The sequence below is a fragment of the Eublepharis macularius genome, chromosome 14 (genome assembly GCF_028583425.1).
Source record: "Eublepharis macularius isolate TG4126 chromosome 14, MPM_Emac_v1.0, whole genome shotgun sequence".
Taxonomy (NCBI): domain Eukaryota; kingdom Metazoa; phylum Chordata; class Lepidosauria; order Squamata; family Eublepharidae; genus Eublepharis; species Eublepharis macularius.
The window spans coordinates 14,872,862-14,896,982 of NC_072803.1; the positions used below are offsets into that span (position 1 = coordinate 14,872,862).

General features: G+C 43.3%; 1 protein-coding gene across 4 annotated transcripts in view; it reads right to left on the bottom strand.

Moving 5' to 3' along the window:
- The window catches only part of PRDM10 (PR/SET domain 10), a 93,189-nt gene extending 70,338 nt beyond the window's left edge, over positions 1-22,851 (bottom strand). For 2 of the 4 annotated variants that reach the window (XM_054998372.1, XM_054998370.1), the window contains exon 1: positions 22,766-22,851. The gene's annotated coding sequence lies outside the window, so the exon portion shown is untranslated. Of the gene's footprint in view, positions 1-22,573; positions 22,657-22,765 lie in introns of those variants that run through there. The other 2 variants (XM_054998373.1, XM_054998371.1) reach the window with 2 other exon arrangements.
- Between the last annotated feature and the right edge of the window lie 1,270 nt (positions 22,852-24,121).

Below are 24,121 nucleotides of genomic sequence, written 5' to 3' on the forward strand. Positions count from 1 at the left end.
ACCGCCCCAGAGTTGTGACAACGAGAACAACAAACTTACATCACAGGGAGAAGTGGGTGAGACTTCGCTTCCCAGGATGCGACTGAGCTGAGCTCAGGGTGTCCCTGCTTAAATCTTAGCCCACCAGACCAGAGGGAACACTGGGCTCCCCAGGTCCGACTTGAACCCCACCCCCTCCCAGCCATCCTCCGCCGTGATTGGCCGGCCGGGGGATTTGAATTGATTGGGCACACGCAAGCCCCAGGGGAGCCTGGGAGGCAGCACCGAGTCCACCACGTTCCCCCACCCCGTCCAGCCGCCCCGCAGACAGCAAACCGGCCGCTCGGGTAAGTCATGCAGCCATTGCTTCTGTGCCTTGGTCTTTTTCTTAAACAATGTAAGGGAAGTAGATTCTGTATTAGTTGACATTTTACAAATATTATTCCAATTAAAAGAATTGCCATATAAAGCTTTGACTATAACATTTAAACTGCTCTTGACTTATTTTTTTCCCTAATTATTTTTTTTCCAGTTCAAGTATATATTGCTCTTAGGACATAAAATTTACATGGGGTATATTGAAAAAAGGTTTACTAAATATAAATCAAAACATTTTTAAAAGACTTGTTTCATTTGGCATTCCCTCAGTGATCCCTCCTTCCTACTCAATGTTTTAATTGTTTTAAATGTTTTAATTGTTGTTTTTATGACTTTGTTAGCTCTGGCTTTAATTGTTGCACTATGAGTAGTTGTTTTTAGCTTGATTTTAATGGTTTTAAAATGTGATTTCATGATGTATGTTTTTATATGTGTTGATGGTCCTTGTGATGACAGAAAGTTGGTTATAAACTTTGTAAAATTTTAACTAAATAAACATGCTGAATCAGATCACACTAGGCATCGGAAATATTTCCAGTTCAGATTTTGCCAGGAAATCACATCACTGGATATTTTCAAGCACACGTCCAGAATCCTGGTCATATACAAGTGCTTTCCAAAGCACATCTTCCACCAGCCATAATGATTGACATTTCATTGCTTTACAATAAGTCTTTATTTGTATAAATATGATCAAGTTTCAGTTGCTTTCCGAGAACTGGTTTTTAAAGTTCCTATGTCTACAAGATGGCGCCATACTAACTTATACTGAGCCTATTCAAATGTTGATGTTTTGGGGCTTTTAGAAATACGAAGTCCACCACCTTCTGATTCATAAAGGTCACAATGGAGGTTTCTCCATGACAACTGGAAAATGTCAGGGAGCTACTTTAAAGATCCTGTAACAGCCATACAGGATGGATCAAACAATCATGGTAGAAAGAAACTTGGATGTTGCGTGCGAAAACAGATTTCCTTCTTAACCTTTACAGCATTCAGCATACTGTTGATAGTATACATGCAGAGCAGGGGCAAAAACAGATGCAAGCATTTGCTTTCTTCTTGCTGCACTTCCCCTCCCCTGAAAGTCAACATCCAATCTGTGAATAAACAATGCTCCACTGCCCCCTTCTTTTGCAAACCTCCAAATTAAACCTAACTCCGAGCAGACAGGAAAGGTCGACTTCTACGGAAACTTAGCATACTTTTATGCTGGCCAGGAGGGGGTGCTCCATAGCAGGAAAGTCTGTAGCTTGTTCCCAGATACCATGTGATAGGGAACCACCAGTAAGTTTGCCAACTGAACTATGACCCTATTTTACACTATTCTGTTTGGCCAATTACCCCAATATTGCCTAGAGTTACGATGCTTGCTATGCAAGCCAATACCAGCCCAACATTTCATGTCCATTGCTATATAACTTTTGGAAACTTATGCAGCTGGCCCATATCAACATTCACTGTCCCACGGGTATGTGCTCATTAGATGACTTGAAAGCTAAGCAACCCCACATCCTCCCCCCCCCCAAATTATACTGGGCCTGCGCCTGCACATGAGGAAGCCTTCAGTCCCCAACTGACTTGTTTTAATTTTCTAGTTCAACATTTAACCAGCCCCTCTGATCAATGCTTCTCTTCCTTGTCCCACATGCGCAGTCCCTCCGGGCAGCTGAAATGCTGAGCGAGAATTAAAAATGAACCTTAGATTCCAATTTATGTAAGCTCAGGAATCTTGACAAATTGCTTCCACCGACAGCTTTATTCACCCCTTGCCATTTTAACGGAGCGTCTCAATCTGCCACTGGGAATCTCAGAAGTGTAATTTACAGCTCCAATGATTGGTTGAGACAGTCATTCAGCACCTTTCCAGTCCTCTGTCTCCAGTGCCATTATTAAATCACAGACTTAGGAATTAGTGCAAGGCTGAGGCCATTTGATTTTCGGCAAGTCCAATTAACTTTATTTTATATTGACTGACTGGCTGAGCTGATCTAATAGCAGCCCTCACCAATGCCCAAGGAAGAAAGCAAGCAAAAGAGTCCTCGCTGGTTCTTTTACCCACTTTAGTTTAAATACAAATTATTTTGAGACATAATGCATGTCCACATAATGGCATTTGGTTTGTAAATTAAGGAGAGGGAGAAAACAAACAAACAAAGACTTTGCCTGCTATTCAACCTGCTCGAATTTTGTAAGTCTTGCAAGCTTGGAATTGGCACATAATTCTACTGGCCTTTTGCAGAAGACTCAAATCAATAATGCAGGAAAAGCGAAGAAGCATAATGTCCTTCCGTGGAACAACAGGGGGAAAAAATCAACACTACATCAGTGTCTGAAAACAACACAAGATACAGATTTCTTCAGATTAATGTGCAATATATGCTGCCATGGATGCCTCAAGCTGCTTCTCTTTACATACCTCAAGCTCAGCTTGCCAAACTGATCCTTTAATTCATTTTCAAAGAAGAGGACACTTTAGAGCTAGGGTAGCCTATGCTATGAAGTTCAGGGAACCCATGGTGTTAGTAAATAAAAAAAACACCCGTTACGGTTTATGGCACTGGAGTACTGTGGGAAGAAATTACGGAGACTCACTCAAAATAATGAACATCTGGTATATCCACATGCACCACACAAAAAAAAACCATGGCTATCAATTGCAGTATGTTGAGATACATTATTACAAGAGAAAAGAATGTTGAGACAAAACAAAACCCTCCATGAGTATCCCTGTGGATGAAATTCAAAGCGTGCTAAGGCTTTCTGCATACCCTTTGAGATTTTTTTTTAAACATGTATTCTTTGGTCAGCAGCCCTCTGTGCCAACCACAAACTACTTTTGAAATCTGCTTGAGTTTCAAAAGTCATTTTCTTTGCTGAATGGGAAGGTGAGAAGCATCTCCTTTAGGCATATGGAACTCATTCTGTGGGGAGGCTTTTGGGGGGGGGAATTGTACCTCATAATGGTGAAAGAAGAAAAATCAAAGAATGTGTTACGGTCCAGTATCTGTATCTGTATCAGGCATCTGACGAAGAGAACTTGATTCTCGAAAGCTTATGCTACAATAAAATTGGTTAGTCTTAAAGGTGCTACTGGACTCTTTTTGATTTTGGTCCATAACAGTTATCATAATAATGACAACTATTATTTTTTGCAATGTCTGGCTTGTGAAGCGTGCAACAGGATTACGTGAGAAATTTCAGTTTGGAAAACTATGCATCTGTAAGGGGCTGGTTGGGAGAGTCATGGTCTTGAATTAGGAATTCAGGCAGCAAGGCCGAGCCATGTTTCTTTCCGCACCACTCTGCCAGCTCATGCGCTTGAACTCTGTTGTGGCACAGCACTACCGCTGCAGATGGATGGAGGGTGACATGAAGACCCAACAGGGTCCCATCGAGTCCTAGAAAGCTGCTGACTATAGCCTGGCTCCCATCTGCACAAACTGTCATTCATGCTCAAATGGAGCTGCCTGCAAAAGCACTTGCCAAACCATGCACTTGCCTTCAGGCCTGGCAGCAACTGAACAAGGTTGGACTAGATAAATACCAAGAACCACTGTGTATACAAAAATAATGCAAAAGTATGAATTGTATTTGAATGGATTCTATATGCTGTTGAAGATAAACATTATTGTTCAAGCACAAATGAAAAAGACAATGTCTAATAATAGTCATAATCCTCAACCATACAGAGCAATAGCACTGTGTTCCAATAAAAACCATCAACCAAACAGAGCAATTATAATGTGTTCCAATCACTATATGAAACTGTATATGGAATAAATATATACAAAAAAGACAATTACTCAAAATAACTTCCAAAAACTACAACTGTGCAATTCAAGTTACTATCAATGAATAACTGGAATAGCATCACTGGAATAGCCTTTCTATTGCACTCCAATCAGCTTTGGCACAAGTCACTGGTACCCAGAATTTCATTTCAGATATAAAACTCGGAATTGGCCCTCTTAAGAATCTTTGCTTCCGTTCTTTTAAAAGTGTGCAGTCCCTTTGTGGTGGAAAGTGCCCTCAAGTCATCACTGACTTATGGCGACCCCGACTGAGGCTTTCAAAGCAAGAGACTCTCAGATGTGGTGTGCCGCCTGCCTCTGCAGAGCGACCCTGGTCTTCTTTGGAGGTCTCCCATCCAATTACTTATGAAGGCCAACCTTGCTTAGCTTCCAAGATCTAACGAGATTGGGCTTGCCTGGACTATCCAGGTCAGGGCACAGTCTCCTTACCACACTTAAACTAAGTATAAAAATGTACCAACACCTCGGGGAAAGCTCAGGCTGTAACAAAAGGCTGTGGACGGCTTCTGTTGAACAGGGGTAGGGCTCTGGTGCAGGAGCAGAATATATGAAGCTACCTTCTACTGAGCCAGACCACTGGTCCGTTTAGTTCAGTATTGTCTATTCAGACTGGTAGTTGTTCTCTGCCACAGGGCCAGCATGTTCTTTTTCCAACATCTCCTACTCTAGATCTCTTATGGGAGAGATGAACCAAGGACCTTCTGGATGTAAAACATGTGCTCTGCCAGTGAACTCATGATGAGCCACTGCATGCAAGCTGGCTTAATTTGCATAATCTTTTTGAGGTCGAGAGTCTCAAGACATCTTGTTTCTCTGGGTGCATCATTTGAGTCACCGGCACAGAATATGAAACTTTTTTTTGCACACGTGATTTTCATACCCTGTCAATAAATGACGATTGCTGTGTGTGAGCTCTGTTTATCTCTCACGTAGATACCAGAAAGTGGCTTATTTTGATAATTCAAGGTACGGGGCAGAACAAATAAACTGAATTTAGCTTACAAATCATTTACAAGATCCCCCAAATCACCCTAGAATAGAGCAGTGCTTTTTTCACGTTTCCAAAATGTTTAGATTTCGAGTCTCTGTCTTTTCTACCAGCCAGCATACGCCACAAGGCAAATATTTGTTCTCACTACACATTGCCCTTGTCGAGATCACTTCTGCTTCTTTCTCCTTGTATTGTCATACTGCATGCAGGTGCTTGGAAGGCAGTATGTCAGTGGCAGCTTGTGTTGTGTCAGGGGAAATGCACGAGTCTTGCTGCAATGTGGGAGTGATGCAGTTCCACCAGCCAATCCCTTGCGTGTCTGCATCGTCCCTGAGGCTAGCATCTTACAACAAGGGAGCAGCGTGGGTGTGACGAGAGCAGAAAGACTAAGTCAGCGTGAAGACAGACTATGCTGTTTAGAGCTACTGCTGCAAAAAAAGCAAAAAAGCAAACAGAGAGAGAGAAGAGAGAGAGAGATGCATTGTGTCACCCTCCTGGAGTGGGCAAGACACACAATGCTGGCAGAAGACAATGCAAACGGTATACTAGGCTAGAAGTCCCACACATTTCCATTGCATTGAGCAAATCTGTTATAAATTCTGAGCCGTGCTTGCTCTTGAGCATTGTCTGACAACATCTCTTCCCATCCCACCCTTCGAGGAGCCCAGGGCTGTATTTTTGGCTTCAGAACAGAGAGAGAGAGACTTCATCAAGTCCCACCATAGCTCAGGGGTAGGGGGATAGAATCTAAACCCATGTTTCCCTCCCATCTAAATTCTAGTAAGCCACTGAGCTCTACTGAGTAAATGACCTAATATGAAGTGCTAGCATAATACTCAATTTCTACGTTGATGCTCAGTTTGGGTCATGGCTTCTTGGCTTTAAGATGACAGCTGAGGTGTGTGCATATAAAGAAAGAGCAGATAACAGCTTCCTATGTCATGTGGAGCATTTTGAGCAAGAAGTGCTGTAATATAAAGATAATATAAAATCTATATATATAAAGACAAGTGTCCTGACTGACTCATCAACGCCCAGCCCAAACCCCTGGACCTAGAAACATAAAATTTGGGGAGAACATTCCTTTCATGATGTAAACACCCGCTAAGAAGGGATTTTAAGAAATTCGGCCTAAGGAGGTAAAAAGGGGTCAAATATGTTTTCCCAAAGGGATACTGCTTCCCTGTGTGGCTGGCAGGCTGCTGCCTGCTTGCGCTCCTGCCCACTGCCAGCTCAGCCACTCTTCCCTGATTGAGCTAGCCTTTCAAGGTCATTTGCATATGTGGGCTCATTGGGCCTCACAACATTCCACACATCTTCCCCCTCCCAGAGACAGTTGGAACACAGAGGTCATTTGTGTATGCAGCCTGATTGGTCCTCATCCCCCACATTCTAAACAGCCTGCAGTTGTTATTGGGAGTCATTGAATGTGTCCTGAGGTAAAAAGCACCTCCCAGTCTTCCCCTCAAAGTTCCTTAGGGTTGCCAATCTCTATGTGGGGCCTGGCTTTCAGGCTCCTGCCTGCTTGCACCCCCCTCTCTCTGATTGGTCAGCTGTGGAACTCTGTCTTCTGAGGTAAAAATCAGGTAATGGAGACTGCAGACAGATGGTACAATACTCCTGAATAGGGATTTTATATAAAAGTCAATATACTATTATACTATGCTATTATACTACAAAACCTACTCAAAAAAACCCAACAACCACAAACCAAAAAAATGTTACATACCCGTAAGTATTTTAACTGGATTTAAAGTAATTAAATACTGTAGCAAAGCACAGGTATCAAGCTAGTATATTATATCATATTATTAAAAGTCTTATTAAAGGCAGGATGTTGTGTGATGTGAGAACTTGAGATTAGTGGTTTCCTATCATGCTTCCAAACTATGATTCTTTCTTAACATTATCTGGGGATTTATTTATCTCATAATACTCATAACACTTTCACTTTAACACTTTCCCAAAATCTCAACTATGCCAAAGTATTTTCTTCACTATGGAACGCTAATCCATCCGCCATTGTCTTTCCAAATTATACCCTTTCCCCCTCCTCTTTCAATCCATAACATCTTGTGCTGTGAAAGTATTTTTAACTAGACCCTGTCCCAAAGCTTTGTTTGAAGAAAAACCCTGCCAAAAAAATAACATTATAAGGTCATTAAGCTTTTTAAGTTCTCCAGAAATTAAAAGGAGAGGAACTTAAGCAACAGCATTAAGTAATATTCAGTACCGCTTGTGAACTTTAAGATGTAGAACATAATATTTAAATAATTCAGAGGAAGTTTGACACGAAGTCTGATTCCCCCACTCCCCCAAAAAACCCAGAGATGAAGGAAATGAAACAAGGTTGCCAACACTGACTGGTCACTCCAACAGGCTGGGAATTTCCTGGAGATTTGGGAGTAGAGCCTGGAGAGGGTAATATTTAGGGGGGGATCTCAGCGGGGTATAATGAAGACCAGTTGTAATTCCAGGAGATCTCCAGTCCCCACCTGTAGGCTGAGAAACCTATGATAGGATGTCAAAAGTTTAACAAAAATTCTTGCATCCTATAGTAATAAATTTCAGTGCAGTTATTAGCAAGTTGATAAAAGGGAAAGAACACTGAAACACTTGACTTTAGGATTGCCAACTCTGGTTTGGTGAAATTTCTGGAGATTTCAGGGTGGAGGCTGGGGAGGGCAGAATTTGGGGAGATACCTCAGCAGGGATGTGACTCCATAGAGTCTGCCCTCCAACGCTGCCATTTTCTCCAAAGGAACTGATCTCTGTCACCTGGAGATCAGTTGTAATTCCTGGAGAACTCCAGGCCCCACCTGGAGGATGGCAACCATAACTGGCTTCCATAGACTTCGAAAGATATGACTCTCCTTAGGATGGCATGGATAGGTATTTAAAGTTATCAGAAGAGTTTCCCTCAAGATCTCCATGTTCAAGACCAATGACCTTACATTTTTATACCATTATTTCTGGGCCAACTCACCCATGAAACATTTCTGAGGATCACGTCCCATTGCAGATACCCTATCATGTGCAACACACGTATCTTTCCACATGGGTTTATGCCACGAGAAACCTCTGCAAGTTGGGACTTCTAGCTGCAAAATGCTATGTGAAGGCATATAGGCAAGCCCGATCTTGTCAGATCTCAGAAGCTGAGCAGGGTTGGCCTTGGTTAGTAAGTGGATGGGAGATCTCCAATGAAGACCAGGGTTGCAGAGGCAGGCAATGGCAAACCACCTCTCTTAATCTCACCAGGGGTCACCACCACCAGGGGTTACCATAAGTCTGCTATGACTTGATGGCACTCCCCACCACCATATGTGGGATACAAACAATTTCTATCAGAAAGTGATACCAACATGGGAAGTTTGCATTGTTTAAAAGCACACTCAGCAAGAAACCAGTTCTCCACAAACAACCTGCCACAACCAATACAAGCATCCAACATTCACCTTCAGCATACGCTAGTACAACATATCAACATGTTAATCTTTACATATACTCAAGTAAAGAAACTAGTAGCATCAATAGATAACACAAGACAAAGTCTTCTATGTGTTTTCCAATGGAAGAAGAGTATGCTATCCAGCTGCAATCATTTCATGGCAATTCTCCACCCACAGGGTGTTCCAGGCAAGAGGTTTACAGAGATGGTTTGCTATTGCCTTCCTCCACACAGCAACCCCAGTTTTTCTTGCTGGTCTCCCATCAAAGTACTGATTGCGGCTATCGCTGCTTAGCTCCCAAGATCTGACAAGCCTGGGCTAAGCTGGACTACTCGGAGTGCTGTTTCCAAGGGTGGGTTTCTCAGATTTGGAACGGATCAGCAATTGCAGGGCTTGATCAGCAATTGCAGGGCTTGAACTGAGTCTCTCTTTACATGAGATGCCTTGACGCATGTTCATCAAGTGTAGGGAGGCACAACGTTAGCCAGGAAGTGTAGTTTAAAAAGACAGAGCCAGCGGAGATTGCTCCTCAGAGGGTTTGTCAATTTCATCTTCACCTCCCCCAAGGCTCTGTCAATTTCACCACTCCAGTCTGTGTGGGATCACAACCAGAGGGCAGTGAGGAATGAAAATGGGCAGGAGCTGCCTTCCAGAGCTGGGCTTGGACTTGGAGACATTATAAAGGGCTGAAGTTTCCCTTCTGGCATTTCGCAGCCCCTTCACATAGCTCCAGTGTACAGAAAAGCCTTTGCCCTGCCACTGGCTCTGAGCCCACTTGCGGGGAGAACAGAATATAAATAAAATAAAATAATTAAATTTAAAAATTTAAAAAATTAAACTATCCTTCCCAGCTACCATTGCATCTCCCAACAAATGTTCTTTACATCAAATGTCTTGTGTAGAGAGAGACTGAGGCACCACGGACTATTGGTAATCTCAGGCTCCAGAGCTCTTCTGGGACATAAGGTCATAAGGACATATATCAGCCCTTAAGGCAAGCAGGCTAAAGCCTCTGAATTGGCCAGACCCAGTTTAAGTATGAGCCAAGCTTTATGTCTTTGCTTGATCAACCAGAACAGTATCTTTTGCATGACACACTGCAGGTTCAAGCCTCTGGCTCATGACACAGCGTCAGAAAGCTGAATTCAGGTATCCTACTTTTCGTCTGAGATTTGGCTCAACCACTCACTAATGCCCAGGCCTGCTGTGATGAGATGTCTTTGTAAGGTTCCATATACCAACATGATCAATCTTGTTTGCTGCAAACCTGAGAACCAGGCAACACATTCACAAGATATTGTAAATATTACATTAAGTCACCATCTCTGGTCCTGTCTGGGAAAAAAATCCCTTAGAAGCCGCCATTCCTCATGAGTCTGTATAAACAATGAATTCAGTATCTGTGGGAATTGGTAACGCTTTAGATCACAACGAAGCCATGTAGTTCTCTTCTTTTTGATGCAGGAAACAAAGTAAGCAGCACTACCGAATTATGCTGTTTCAGAGATGGATGAACCTGGAGCACTGGCAGGGAAAAGGCCATTCGCTCCTGAGCAGACACCGAGAAGATAAATGCATGGGCAGCTCCCTTAAAAAAATTTTTTTTAAACTCCTACTAAGCAATAAGCTGTCATTACAGTGAATCAGAGACTGTCTTTACCAACCTTCTCTTTTGAGAAATTTTGTTAGAAAATAAATCTGGTCAGACATATATTGAACTGATGGAGCCTGAACTTAAGAATGAAAAATGGGTCTCTTTGTATCACCACACCAAGTAGCAATTATATGGAAAAACCATTTATCTTCTAAAGATAAGTTCACCACAGATAAATAAAATCCTTTTCATGATCTCTACAGGAAACAGGAACCCTGATACTCTGGTGGGGTGGAAATACAGCTGATCCAGTTTTAAATAGTTATTCATAATTCTGCATTATTTATGTATTTATTTATTTTATTCAACTTATATCCCGCCCTTCCCACAAGTGGACTCAGGGTGGCTTCCAACAAATATACTGTTAAAATACAATAGAAACCTTATTAACACTTTAAAATTCAGGCGCCATCAAACAGATCGGCTACTGCAAAATCATCATAAGCATGATTATGAAAAAAAAATCCGCACTCTCATAGTATAATTTATTTTGATACTGGAAAAAGAACAATTCAATTATGTAAATCAGGTCCTGGGGGAAAAACTTCTTCTAATCTTTCATAACTTTAAGGCTAGTTTTCAGTTTATATTTGATAAGCGTGTTTGCCACGTGTTACTCTAGAATGCAGTAGCAAACACAGTGAACTGAAATATGCAAGCACATAATTGTAAATGTGCAATAAGCACGTGCCAGGTTGCCTGTGCATAGTCTCCAGCACATGTCTAATGTATGTCTCCAAGTGTTTACACATCTCTTTTTTACATCTTATGGTGCTTACTGTAGACATTAATGTAAACGTAGCAAATGTACCTGCTGTGAAAAGTATGAAAAGGTCTTTTGATGCATTCACGCATACTGCTAGTTAAGAGGTAAAGAGCGAGCTTTAAATTCTACCCAGCTGCAGTATCTACATAACCAGCTGAAAGTGGCCTCTTCATAGTTTCCTTTGTGTGGCGAATTCAAATAGTGAGGCGTACAGGTGTGTTTTCAGTGATTGCTCTCTACTTGAATTCTGTACTTCCACAGGTCTGACAATGAAGACCCTCCCTTCAATATTTATTATTCATTAAGAACAATTCTATATCATCTCTCTAGGAAGCTTGCTTGAGGCAGCTAAACTTGCTCGAGGAATCTAGGATGTACACTGACGGTGGTGGAAAGCGCTGTCAAGTTATAGCTGACTTATGGCAACCCCTGCTGGGGTTTTCAAGGGAAGAGACTAACCGATGTGGTTCACCATTGTCTGCATTTGCATAGCGAACCTCATCTTCCTTGGAGGTTTCCCATCCAATTACTAACCAAGTCTGAGCCTGCTTAGCTTCCAAGATTTGACATCAGAGACTTGCCGGGGCTATCCATGTCATAGACTTTCAGGGCAGGTATACCTGGCCTCCCTCCTCTCAGAGACCAGGCATTTTCAGAAAAAAAATTGAATTGGAATTTATAATTAATTAATGAATTAAATATTCAAATCATGCTAGCAATATTTAAATGTTTACAAAAGAAAGTAAATGTACCATGCGTGTACAAACACGGGCGTTTCCATCCTTCATATCCCACATTTAGCCCATCAAACATAATTAATTTGCAGCACAGCAGCCATGACAAACGATAGACTATATTTTCCATCGAAAAATATAGCATTGGAACCGTTTCCACCTCCACATCTCTGGGAATAAGCCCATCATGAAACAACACTGGAGACACTATCACAAAACTGGCCATTCCCAGCACACTGGAAATCTCAAAAAGGGGAGGGGGGAGAGAGAGAGATGGCAAGATTACTAGCAGAGGGGAGTCTCGTACAGAATTATGCAGCATGCCTTTCAGATCGAAGCAGTTCCTTGTGCTGAAAAGTAGCACTGACACAAATGCCTGTGAAAAGCTACATCCCACACTTAGCTTAATTATCACAGTATGTACAGGAAGGGAAGTTGGTGCATTTCCTGAGAGCCTATTTCAAGAAAATGCTCCCATAGCGCCCTTCACGCTGGGAGCGCTCTAGGGTTATAACTTCATTGACTTCTGGGTCACGACTGTTGCCTCTTTTCTGCGTTCTCATTTATCAAGCACACTTCTTGTCTCAAGGAACGCTGGCACTTGTGGCTTTGGGGTGGATTGTAGTAATCAGGCAATGTAAGAACACACAATTTATATATCACTTGCCGGACAGAAATAGAAACGGGACATGTGATTGAAACAAAAAAGCGACTTGCTATGTTGGGAAATGGCCACGGGTGGTTGGGCAATTATAAAGAAAATTTCATTCAGTGAACTTTTTAGAAGGCTAAATTAGGGGATTTAATTGTTTGTCTTTTGAATTATGTGACCAGGCACACTTTTCATTCTCTTACACTAGCATCACTTCCACTGAGGATAGTTAGGTGGGGAGCAGTGTTGGTCTGCAGTAGAACAGAAGGATTTGAGTCCAGTAGCACCTTAGAGACCAACAAGATTTTCAGGGTGTAAACTTTTGAGAGTCAGACAGTGTCTGAAGAAGGGAGCTCTGACTCTTGAAAGCTTACACTCTGAAAATCTTCTTGGTCTCTAAGGTGCCACTGGACTCAAATCATTTCCATTGTTAAGGTCAGCAGGATGTTATAGAGAAGAGGCCCATATATATTGCAGAGACCCCCTGGGGTGCACTGACCCTTCCTATAAAGGCCAGGCCACTCGATCTGTTGTGCAACAAGAGTAGCTCTTTAGTCTTTCACACCAGAGTGAATGGCAGTCATTCACTCACATAGGAATAAATAAGGCATGCACTGGGAATACTTTGGTTGTAACCCGCCCTAAGCCTACTTGTGGAGTGGGTGCACTAAATATTGAATGAATGAATGAATGAATGCATGCATGCATGCATGCATGCATGCATGCATGCATGCATGCATAACAAGTGGCAGGTGTTTCTCCTCTGTTCCCAAGCCCCATCTCAACTACGTTCGAAATCACAGCCTGTTTACAGGCAACCTATGCATCGTTTCACCAGGGCCCTTTTCACACTACTTATGTGCTTCCGGAACATCGCAAAATGTAGCACAAAAAACGCGGAAGATAGCGTCTTCTCACGAGAGTTTTGCGCGATGTCGCACAAAACTCTCACGAGAAGATGCTCTCTTCCGCGTTTTTTGCACTATATTTCGTGACGTTCCAGAAGCACGTAAGTACTGTGAAAAGGGCCCAGGATTCTGTCTCTTGGCGAGACAGACAGAGGGACAGATAATGCTGAGATGTACTCTTGGCCTAAAATACACTTCTATAACTTTGCGGGGAAGGGGTTCGAGAACCAAACATACAGTCACGTTTCTCCTAACAACAACAGAGGAAGAGGGAAGCCTCTTATTGAAGTCTGGTGACACTTGGGTTACTGCCAAACAGTTATATAACATTATGTACTATATGATAATAGCCTTTGAATCCACAGCAATGCAGTGAATAAACTATACATACGCCTGCTGTTCCACTCCATAGAAAAGCAACTTGTTACAACTCCTCCCTGCCAATCCAAGCCTCTCATTACTTACAAAGGATTTCATGATTGTGAGGGACCTGACATTAGAACATCTAGAACTGACAACAATGAGAACAATTTCTCTTTGAGAATCAGACCCATTCAGCGTGATCCCTCCCTCCACCAAAAAAGCATTTAGAACACAAAGCCACCCATTTCATTTACTCTCCAACAATCTTTCTCTTCATTACTTATGCAGCATACAAAACTGGCCAGCGGAACTATTATCCTTCTCCACAGATAAAAATAAATAAATCCCCTGATCTTAAAAGAGCTTTGCTCTGCAGCTGCCTTGGCAAGTTCATTACAATTTGCTTTGCACAGCTGGCAACAGCTGCAGGTGGCCAGAAACACATTAGAAAGGTGCTTGACTACTATAGTGCAAGTTAATATGAAGAAAATCATATAGGGTGTTTGTTTGGCGTGCATCCATCCAACAGCCAGCAGGTTAACACTATTTAATATAAAACATAGTCTGCTGTTACAGATGTGTCACCACCCGACCTGCTTTATGCAAATGACAGATATTTCTATCCCACTCATTACTCAATGCCATTATGTGCAGCACCAGCAAATCGGTGCTCAAGCCGGGATGAAATTATCACAGCACCATCACAACAGCAAAGAGAGAGAGAGAGAGAGAGAGAGAGAGAGAGAGATGTTAAGCCAGCAATGCAGGCTCTGATGTAGCTATTTAGGATCACGTTTCACTGATAATCATTCAAAGGTTAAAACCCTCTAATAGCATCCTATGTGCACCTACTAAGACTCTTTTCATCACCAACCCCTTTATCCCGGGCTTTGTGTATTTTGCATGTACATGTACATGTACATCACTATTTACAGCATCCTGGCAGTCGTAGTTTCCTGTTTCAAATATTTCTAATTTCATGGACAGAGGTCAAAAACAGTCTCTCAAGTTCATCATTGGCCACTCTGTTTAGCAGCAGCTCTCTGTGGTCTCAGGCAGAGGTTTTTCAAATTGCTTACTACCTGAACCTTCAACTGAAGGTTCTGGGATTGAATTTGTAAAGCACGCACTCTGTGAATGAGCCATGGCTCATCCCCGCTGTACTTATAGCTACAAAAAAAGACTGGAACAAGCAGCAATTATCTGCCTGGTGAAGTCCTAGAAGCCGAAGAAGAGCCAGACCAAAGTTCTGTAGGATAATAGCCCAATGCTCAACAGAATTACAACCTGGGCTTAGAAGGATATAACTGTTTAGAATTGCGCCATACGTCACCTCCAGTGTTTATTTATTTAGAATATTTCTGTACCACCTCTTCAGAGTCCTGCTTGAGGCAACTTACAATTGAAACTGAACTAAAAGTACCTTGCACCAATCACTGTCCTTTACTTATGGCAACTCATTCCTTACTTCTCCTAAGGGGACCTCAACTCACTGATACAGTCTTGCCGCTAGCCTGCCAGGGCACTATAACCACTGCTGTTATTGCTTAATACTTATTGCTTTAATGCTCTTTAGAAACTATAAATCCACGCACTACCATTAACAACAGGACAAAGTCAAAAATGCAGAAGCACCAACAACGTATAAAGAGCTGCCTTATATGTAGTCAAGACTGATATTCTCTCTGCTATCAAATGAAGGTCGAAGGCAGAAAGCTCTTTGGGATCATTTACAGGAAATGCCTGATCACACCTGAACAAAAAATGTACAGCATGCTAGAACTCTGCCCCTTCTCATTCAGCAAGATAATCCATCTATCTCTGGCCCTACAGTAGGTCCTGCTTGTGCCTCCCCTAACCCAGATGCAAAATTCTGTGATAATCTGGAATCCTGAAAGCAGAAAAAATATATACATTATTTATCTTGTAATATGCATAATATAACCTAGTTGCAACACATGGGTTTTCTTGGCCCATAATTCTGAGGCAGAGTTGAGTTTCTTTGGCAAAGAGAATGCAGCATCTTACATCTTCCAGAGATGTTTCGTACAAATTCATTTCATCCCTGGTGGTACAAGCAACAGCCCCTGTGACAACACCTGTAGCAAATGGATATTAGTTTTTGGTCACTGGAAGAAGATGACTAGTCAACACATACAAAACTAATGGTGACTGTGTCTTCAGAATAGAGAAATCCCTGGGTCCCTGCTGGAAATCCCCCGGTCCCTGCTAGGATTGCCAACTTCCAGGTGGTGGCTGGAGATCTCCTGGAATCACAGCTGATCTCCAGGCCACATAGATTAGCTCCCCTGGAAATCCCTAGCAGGGATTTCTTCACAGCATGGTTTCAGCTATATCAATTTGTGGGTTAATTTCCCTTTTCGAGATAATTTTATAAAAAGCATTCAACATATCCCCGAAAGATAGCTGGCACGATAATGGCTATATTTCCATAAAACTAGTGAAAATATTCAAAATAAGATGACACAGAGCAATTATAAGTGTATTCACCCTATACAGGTCAATCCTCAGTGGCAGCTAAGAGTTAAAACAGGGATATCAAGATATATGTAATTTCTTTTCCAGTTAAAGGGACTTAAAACTAAGAACATAATGGGGTACTTAACATGGAGACATGGCATGGGTCATCTCTTGCTTTCTGAATTACCTTGCAAGCAAGAGCAGCACATTACTTTTATGCAGCAAGAGATTTCAAGGTAGCCTGAGATATAAGAGGTGCAATCACTGAAGCATGTCAGTAGGGACTAGGGTTGCCAGCTCCAAGTTCAGAAATTCCTGGGGGTTTTGGGGGTGGAGTGTGGGGAGGGACCTCAGCACGATACAATGCCATAGAATCCACCCTCAAAAGGAGCTATTTTCTCAGGGGAACTAATCTATGTGGCCTGGAGATCAGTTGTGATTCCAGAAGATCTCCAGCTACCACCTGGAGGTTGGCAATCCTAGCAGGGACCCAGTTCTGAGACTAAAACTATACCTGCAACATGCTCATTATGGCTGACCTAAAGGGGCACATGGTCATAGTTAAGGGGGAAAAGCTAAACTGACACAGCCTTAACTTTGACCACTAATTGGAAGTGATTAGCCATGCCATTCTATAGAGAAAGACTGGGTTGTAATTCTATTCCAGGATCTCTATGATGCAAGCCCCACAGTCAAGAATTAATAATCAAGTTCGGTGTAATACCAGAAGCATCAAGCATAACATTACAACTGGATCCCCTTGGATACAATTGCATCTTTCACTGTTTTCAGTGTAATTAGACCTAATTTCATCAGCCATGGTAACTCTGCTTACCTTGACTAAGTTCCCCATATCCCTCATATGCAACTGTGTCAAACACCTGCATGGCAGGGCCACAGATTAGGCCATCTTGTTGCAACTTTTGGATACCACTTGCTTCTTCCTCAAGTTGGCTTAAATGGTAGCCAGTCCAGTTTATACAACATGTTTGCAGAACATCAGAAGTTGTGAAAGGCATGAATACTAACAAGCTGATAACTAATTATTGGGGTTTTGGAAAGAAATGGCTCTTTTTTTTATCAGTTCCATCTTGTCACTGATTTGACTGCCCCAGTTTCTGCAGTGCCAGATTTGCTGGCTGGTTGCTGTAGGGTAGCACAGTTACCATGGCAACCTTACATCGCAGATGCCGTGATCATGCGGCCAAAGGAACCAACCTGTTCAGTATCAACAGGGCAATTAAAAGAAAAATGATAAATGTTAACAAAACTGCAAGGGACAATGAGGCTCTTTACCTTAGTTAACATATCAGCATTCTGGTGTAAGAGATCCACAAACCACTTAGCCTCTGTATTTCAATTTAAGCCACTTTAGTACCTTTCCTATTCAAGAACAAGCCTCAGTTAATGTGCCACAAGATGGAAGATGAAAGGACTCTCACATTACCCCTACGCTGAATTGTCTCATGCCGTAACATGCAAGCAGTGAATACATGTCTTCCTTTACAATGAAACCAGTTCTCATACACAACTTCTTTTTAAACAGTTTAACGGTTGAATGGAAATAAGTATTTTTCTTTTAACGCGTGAATGGCAGTGCATGTTTCCTTTTCATTCTGGGGACATTTATAAGGAGGTCTGCATGTCACTCACATGCTTGCTTCCTTTTATGTTTCCTAACAGATAAAATGTCCACCTGCAAGTGTATAAATGGCAGCAAATCGCTCTCTCTTTTCTTCCGGGGCACATTTCAGAGAAGTCAAGATCTGTACAAGTCTTTCAGTACCTGGTATAAAAAGCAACACATTGCTGCCCTTCACACATTAGTAGGTCTGCCACACCCTTTGATCTCTATGTTGGAAAAGATTTGAACCTTTTCTTGTGCAAATGTCTGCACATATCTTTAATCATGCAAGGCATGTGAAACAGTCCTAAGTAGTCACATCCACTGCTTTTCATAAGTAATATAAACTTAGCTGTGTGACATGGCACACATGACCACGTCACTCTTGACGTGATATATATTTCCAGTGTATCTACACAATGTTGCAATTGAGAGAAAAGGTTCATGACTTCATGGGCTTGACATTCATGCATCTCCTTCTCAAATTCTTCTCTTGCACATACTTGAAGGGGGTGGCCTCTGAGAGCCTATGGCAATTAGGTGCTGAAAAAAGGTGTCATCTTCTTAGCTAATTTGGAAACCTACCCAACATCTTCCCATCTCAATCAGCCTTACAAAGTCATACAAATGATCAGACTACTCCCAGGCTGAGGAGAAAGAAGAGAAACTTGACCATCTGCACTAGTCTATACCACCTTGTATGCAAAAATCTACCACCAGGTGCACGCATACCAGGGTATCAATAGAGATATGTATGTACCCCGTATATACCCTGGAGAGCACTTAGATCAGCAGGAAAACATCTATTGGTGGTCCCTGGCCCTAGGTAGGCTCAACTGGCTTTGACCAGGGCCAGGGCATTTTCAGTCCTGACCCCAACCTGGTGGAACTCTCTGTTGGAGGATACTTGGGCCCACCAGGACCTTTTGCCCTTTCAGCAGGCCTGTAAGTCAGAGATGTTCCACCAGGCATTTGGTTGAGGCCAGTATTCAGATCCACCCATTGGCCTCTCTGCCTGTCTCCTATTCATGGGCAGCTGTATGAGTTATCTGCCCCAACTCACGTCTTCACCCCTCTCTTCCCCTTATGGTTGGCATGGAAGGGTGGACTGAATCTCATCCTAGGATATTAGGAACACATGGTGCAGTTTGTTTTTATGCTGCTAAATCTGGCTTTTATTATTATTCAACGTACTGTTTTATTAATGTGTTCTTATCTGTATGTTGTAATCTGCCCTGAGCCCATTCGTGGGGAGGGCAGACTATAAATTTAATAAACAATAAGTGCCAGGTCCCCACCTCCCACCAGAAGGGTAATGCTGAAGAATGGCCAAATGTGTGGTGAATTAATAGGTTTGATTAACTTTATTAACAACCAACTAAGAAGTTAGTCAGCACATTTTTAAAAATTCCAATATTTTTAGCATACACACTTATAAAAACCACAGCTTGTAGTCACCATATTTGAAGAAGCACCCCCTCTTCATTTTCAAGACATCTCTTCCAAGATGAATTCCAGAGAGTTAACTACATTAAGAGTCTTTTGGTACCTTGAAGACTAACAGAATTTTATTTTGGTCTAGCACCCATTCCTTCAGATGTAATAAGAGCATCCTATGTTTTGTTATGGAGGAGGACGGGAAAAAAGTAAAGTCAAGAAGCCATGAAATGTAGGAAGAACAAGGTGAAATATAATTATGTAGAATTCAAATCTAATTGAGAAATATAGAGACCATTCACAACATAACACCCCAACAGAGTTGGAAGACATCCCTGATTACTTCCCTGATAGTTTCTACTCCAAGTTGCTCTGGCAACTATCATCTCCTCTGTGGTAATGATAGACACACCACATCTGCAGCTCTGCAACACCATAATACTTATTTAAATAGAGGTTGATCACTACCCTAGAATGTAATCCAATTTTCTTTGATTACACTATTTTTAATTCATTCAAGTTTTGTTTTAATCACCTGCCATTGACTTTGTTAGTTTTAAATTGCTTAGAATGGATTTTTTGTTGTAATGCATTTTACTCTATTGTAAAGACTTAGCACAACATTTTGTCTTGTCTAAAAGCCTATGAATTGTATAGACAAACCTGTTAATAAATGGAATTGATAACACGTATTATCAGGCAGGGAGACCCAGGTTTGGCTAAGGTAATTAACAGCGGTATTGAGATAAAAATCTCAGGGTTTCACAAAATTTCCCCCTTGCCTGAGGATAGAACCAGGACTTGGAGTTCCTACTTCCTCTGACACCCTTTATCCCCACTGTTTTGCCCCCTCCCATACCTCCTATACAGAACGTCTGCAGTGTTTTTGTACAGTGAGGGTGTACTCATTGTATCTGAAGAAGTGGGACTCATCTTACCATGCAATAATATTTTGTTAATTTTTAAGGTGCCATGAGACTTCAACAGAAACCTTTCAAAAACAAAATCCAACAGGAGGCTGCTGAATTAGAATTCATATGCAAATTTGACTCTGTCAAGCTGGGACTGAATAGAGACTATGAATGGTTATCACATTATCACAAGTAACAGATTCCCTTTACAGAGGCGTGGTCTGGGGGAGCCCAGTGACGCCTGGTGTGGGCTTTCGGGGACCACAGTTCTGTTTATCAGATGCAGCTGGCAGGGAGAGCTGTGGTTATCGAAGGCTTATACTACATAGGAATTGGATACTTTCACTGCTACAAACTAATACGGCAAACTGACTGCACACCAAAAGGAGATGTTTACATTTCCAAGCAAAGGAATGTTTTGATTGCCTCCACGCTAATTGCATTCTGTCCCCTTGTGATATATGTCCCCTTCTTTCTCCCCCCTCTCCTGTATTTGACCAGTTCGGATCATGCATCTGACGAAGAGAACTTGATTCTCGAAAGCTTATGCTACAATAAAATTGGTTAGTCTTAAAGGTGCTACTGGAATCTTTTTGATTATGAGACTCCTTGTTCACTTAGATGTAACATGATAATAAGGGATAATCACCTTAAGTCTGCTGCAGTGAAGACAAAAAAACCCCCACCTCATCATGGTAAAAGTGAGCCAGATTTATGGCTTTAGTTAACCCATAAAGGCATTTGCCACAAAGATGTCTTTTAAGTATAGCGGCCAGATGTTCTTTTCAGAAAACAAGCCTGAAAAAATAAATTGGGTTCAGCTTTTGCCCAACAAAATTGGCCAAAGTCGCTATGTAGGCTCAGCGTTCAGCTGTTCAGGCTCAGCTCCACACAGGGTACCTAGTGGGGAACTGAATTTGGAAGAGGCTGCTAAAGACCTTTGCCAACTTCCAGGTGGGGGCTGGAGATGTCCTGGAATTACAACTGACCTCTAGGGATTAGACATCAGTTCCTGTGGAGAAAATCAAGATTTGAGTCCAGTAGTCTGGACTCAACAAGAGATCAACAAGATTTTTAAGTTACGAGCTTTCAAGAGTCAGAGCTCTGAAAATCTTGTTGGGCTCTTAGGTGCTACTGGACTCAACTACTACTGTTCTAATACAGATCAACAAATATCATTGCCATCTCCTGGGTGGGGCTAAACGACCTCCTGGCATTACAACTGACCTCCAGGCCAGAGATCCATTCCCCTGGAGAAAATGGCTGCTTTGGAGGGTGGACTCTAGGGCATTATACCCCACTGAGGTCTCTCCTCTCCCAAACCCCACCCTCTCCAGGCTCTACTCCCAAAACCTCCAGGAATTTCCCAACCCAGAGGTGGCAACTGTACAATAATTCCTGTTGGGGTGAATTCAAGATTAGGAGCTGGCAGGAGAGAAAGCAGAGGCCTGAGTAGTACCTGGAGAGTAGATACCTGCCACTAGGGCAAGGTGTATTTCTATTTAATTTATGGTAATTATATTTGAAAGTAAATGAAGATATACAATTTGGCCTGGGTTTTTTTTCAGGGCCCTCATCTTTATTGTCAGAAGTCTCCCTTTATTTCTTCTAAAATTTCTTCACCTGAGGGGACAAGCGCCTCAGTTTGAAAACAAAGAGCGAGCAAGGGATGGGGGAAGAACCATGGAGTTAAACATCAGAAGCGGTTCTTTTATCCATACGCAGATTTAATTCGAACGACGATTAATCGACTGAACATTTGTGTGGGTGTTTTTTAATCGGGCGACAGCCTCTCAGAGAGGTCGTGAAGAGGGTCAATTCACGCCACTGATTCACCGGCCGTCCAACTGTCGGACTGCGATAAATTTGAAACTTTTTTCCTCCTTCAAAAGGGTGCCCCCCCCAACCCCCGCAGACCACTGTGAGAAAGGGGCGCGCGCCGCGGCTTTCCAGCCAATCACACGAGAGGCGCAGCCGCGCCTGAAAACCCGCCGCGCCTCGGACCCCGGACCCCCTCCCCGCTCCCCAGCGCGAGGGCGATCGAACTGCTCCAGCGGCTCGCGCCCAACGGTCACTTCCTCGGCCCGTCCCAACCACTCTGGGTACGGAAGGAGGGACCGAAAGCCGAGCCGTTACGTCGCGGTTGTCAAAAAGGAAAAGAAAGCGAGAAGCCGACTCGCTGAAGGATAATCCAAAGGCGGCGGGCGGGTAGGGGGAGGGAAGAAACCGCCCTTGGTGGGGCGAAGGCCTACAGCTGTTGGGGGGGGGGCATCAAAATGGCTTCGACACCCCCCCTCCACCGGTGAGGTGCCGGGGCCCGGACTGTACCAAGAGGGAGGGGGAGGGCCTGACTGGGGCAGCCCTTTCTCCCCCTGTCCGGGGCGGATGGGGTATCCCGATCAGGACGGGGAGGGGGAGCGGACTGTACCTCTCCGGCAGGGAGGGGGAACGGCAGCGCCCTGCACCTCTTTCCCCCACCCGCAGGAGCGAACGGTTTGTCCTGGTCCCGGCGCCATCTTGGGTGCGACTAAAACAACAACACCCCCCCAAAAAAACCTGCGACTAGGCCTTACAGAAACCCTGAGCCGAACTCCCTCCCCGGACCGTCCCATCGCTTTACCTGAGAGGGTCCAGTGAAGCTGTTGCGTCCAGGGGAGCTCCCACGGCCCCACCGCAGACCAAACCCGCCCACCTGTCCTCACCTCACAATGGTAGCTGCAGAGCGGGGGGGGGAGTCCGCCTATAGTTCATTACCATAATCTGCCTAGCAACAGCCGCCAGATCCGCGAGCTGATTGGTTGTTAGTCACGCTTGTCTGTAGGGATGACGACAAAAAACTTCCCCGGGAAGCCCACAGTACCAACGCGTGAAGCTGAAAGTTAAAGGGGGGGAGGGGGAAAAGATGCGGAGGGAGAGATACGCCCCCCCCCCAGTGTGTTAAGGCCTTCATCGCTAGGGTATGTATCCACCAATCATAGCCCAGCTCTCATTCCGTCGCAACGTTGAGAGAGAGCAACCAGCCAATCAAGGAGAACCTCTCTGCAGTGTTCCCATCATCTTGCAGTAGGGCTATAAGAAAGAAATGCAGCTGCGCCCCCTGGAGGGAGGGAGGAAAGGGAATGAATGAGTAAATAAATAAATAAAAGGGAACTGACCACTGCTCTCTGCCTGTGGGGTGGGGGTAACAAGCCATAGAGCGGCTGATGAGCAGAGATGGGCAGGGACTGGCCACAGCTTGGAAAGGATAAATCAGGATTCTGCCATTGGCCGAGACTCCTTTACCCCTCCTCAGCCATAAGGTCTTGCCCCTGGGATTGCCAACCTCTAGGTGGTGCCTGGAGATCTGGCATCAGAGTTGATCTCTAGACTACAGAGATCAGTCCTGGAGAAAATGGCTGTTTTTGAGGAAGGGCTCAATTGCATTATACACAGCTGACATTCCTCCCTGAACCTTACCCTCTCCAAGCTCCAACCCGCCCCCCCAAAATATCCAGGAATGTCCTAACCTGAAGCTGGCAACCCTAATTCAATAGCCTATGTATGGTGCCACTGTGGTTTAGTGCTTGGACTAGGCATTGTGTTCAAATTCAAATTCTCACTCGGTCACAAGGCTCACTGGGTGTCTGCTCTCTTGTACCCTGAACCAACATGCAAGGTTATGATGAGAAAGAAATGAAAGATACAAAGGAAGAGTGTAGTGGTTCAGAGCAGCAGGACTCTAATCTGGAGAACCAGATTTGATTCCCCACTCCTCCACTTGAAGCCAGCTGGATTACTTTTGGTTGGTCACAGCTTCTAGCAGCTCTCTCAGCCCCGCCCACCTTACATGGTGATTGGCATGAGGATAATAATAACATACTTTGTAACTGCTTAGAGTGTGGAATTAAGTTGTCCTGAAGGGCAGTATATAAATTGAATGTTGTTATTAAAAATGTAATAGAGCTCCAGCCATGGCTTCTGATTCCCTGCATTTTTA